Source organism: Silene latifolia, chromosome Y, assembly GCF_048544455.1.
Source record: "Silene latifolia isolate original U9 population chromosome Y, ASM4854445v1, whole genome shotgun sequence".
Taxonomy (NCBI): domain Eukaryota; kingdom Viridiplantae; phylum Streptophyta; class Magnoliopsida; order Caryophyllales; family Caryophyllaceae; genus Silene; species Silene latifolia.
Window position 1 is genome coordinate 401,797,259 of NC_133538.1, and position 2,537 is coordinate 401,799,795.

Below are 2,537 nucleotides of genomic sequence, written 5' to 3' on the forward strand. Positions count from 1 at the left end.
TCCCTTGGGCATTGAACCCGGGGCAAAGATAGTTGGCTAAAATAGTAATTAGACCTCCCATTACGAAGGTCTTGAGTTGGGTGGTCCCTTGAGCAAAATCATTGAACCTAGTAAGTATCTCAAGTGGCGTATTGAAGTTATAATGCCTCGTCCCTCGAACATTCAAATAGGACTCAATAAAGGTTAAATCAATGAGAGTACACCTATCTTGTTCGTACCTCCCATTGATGGTACCGACCACAAAGCGCTCGGTGAACCGAATCACCGGATGTTGGATGGCGAAGGTACAGCATTGCTTTAAACCGGTAAAATTCCTCCCGAAAATAGCCCTCCAAAGTAGGTCCACATCAAAATTATCGGGTTTATCGGTAAAGTTGGTGGGCACATCAAGACCGAAAATGTAGGCAAATTCATCAAGTGAAAGATGATGGTCTAGGTTGCACAACCTAAACTCCATGCCCACATTGGTCCTAGTGTTTGTTACAATGTGAAGGCTACTCAAAATTCAAGCGTGAGACTAAGGTATGTCTCCTCATGGGCATGGAAAAGTTTTCCAAGCCCAAGGCCATTAAAGAACATCTCGGTAGGGTACCTTATCTTAAGGGTTTCCAACACCCTAGTATCTACGAATTGAGTGGGTTCGTAGTTCTTACCTAGCAATTTGACAAAGTTCATGCGGTGGTCATCGGATTCAAAAAGCACCTCTTGGAAGTACTCAAGTTGTTCGATCCCTCCTCTCACTAAGGGACGGACGTTCCTTGGTAGTGCTACCTCTCGCTGAATTGAGGAGGATGATCCCTTGCGTTTCCTTCCGGTAGATTTAACCAACTTCTTGGCCTTGCCTTTGAGGTTCATCATCTTGAAGTTGAGGAAATGGGGGTTTTGTTGTTGGCTTTTGGTGTGAGGGGGGTGTTTTTGAGAAAGGAGATGAGTGTTTTAGGGTTTGATAAGGTGAGGAAATGAGGGAGGAAAGGGGGTGATTTTATAAAAGAAGGGGGAATCCGGGCGGATAAGGGTGGGGCCTGTCCGGTTTATCCGAGAAAAAGAGGACAATCCGAGCGTCTTAGCTGCGGGACGGGCGTCTCGTGCTTTTAGAAGACGGGCGTCTTCTCACAAATCCGGGAGGATTCTAATGCAGGGAGTCTACTAAGCTGAGAGCAGGAAGAAGACGGGCGTCTTCTCAGCTTGGACGGGCGTCTTGCTCGGGACGGGCGGATTTTCAAAAATCCGCTCGGCTTTCCTGGCAGCTCAAAATATCGCTTCAGATGACATTTAGGACGGGCTTCCCGTGAAGAATACGGACGTATTTTCTCAAGACGGGCGTCTTGAGTTGAAACCGCCCGTGTTCTGAGACAGCGTCAACCAGTTATGCGATGGGGGTCCTGGACGGGCGTCCAGGCTTCGGGACGGGCGTCTTCTGCTTCCTTTCTTCTTTTTCTTTCTTTTCCTTGCAATATCGTACCCTTTCACTGATTTGCTATTCCTCCTCATCCTTTTCTACAATGTGCTCAATAAAAATGTAAGATGACTCTCTCTCTCTCATCACTCTCATGCAAGAAATCAAATGCAAATGCAATAATGTACAATTTTATACAAAGTAAAAGGGTCTAAGAAACATCATACAAATGGTGGTTTGAGATAGGACTCCACCAAACTAGTCTAAATTGTAGAAGTTCTTATCCATAGAGCTCAACGCTCTTAATAAGAGATCAAAAGCTTGTGAACAAGCTCCAAATGGGCACGAGTATGGGTTGCTCCATTTGAACATGAAATTTGGCCAAGGAAGCTTGTAAAATGTTCTTTTTCTTTTTGCTTTGTCCTTGGCACTAGAGCTTTCCCAATGTTGCCAATGAACAAGCCCATGATTCTTGTCAATACTAGGCATGAGGTATGGTTCATATTCGTCCGGAGACTTCCACTTACCACCTTCTCCTTTACTTTTTGTGATGATGATAGCATTTTGATTTTTCAATCCTTCCAAGGTGGAAGGAGAATTGTCATGGCTTTGATGATCTAGTTCCTTAGAAGTTGACATTGTGGATGCCAAATTCCCAAAAGTAGCTTCACGTGCAAGTTTCTCTTTGAGCTTTGCCATCAAGTATCTTTTGTATGATGCTTTGACCTTTTGAATAAGGTCCACCATATCCTCTTTAATGATCATTGGCTCCATGATAGGTGTCAAGTGGTCTTCATGAGGAATAGGGGAAGGACGCTCTTCTTCATGATAGGGTATCTCAAATGTCTCAAGGATAGGCTCCTCAAGCAAGGTGATATTATGAGTCCATCCTCTAGGCTCATCATCATCGTTGCTATCTTCATACGAATCATAGATGGGGGCTTCATTTAACTCTTTTTCCAATGTCTCAACATTCACTTCAAAGGACACACCCTCATACTCACAAAGGCTAAGAGTACTTGGCTTACTCAACCTCATGTCTTCCTCATCGAACACAACACTTTCATAGTCACAAGAGCTTAAGGAGATTGGCTCTTCCCACTCTTCATTCTCCATGTCAAACGTTACTACTTCAAATTCG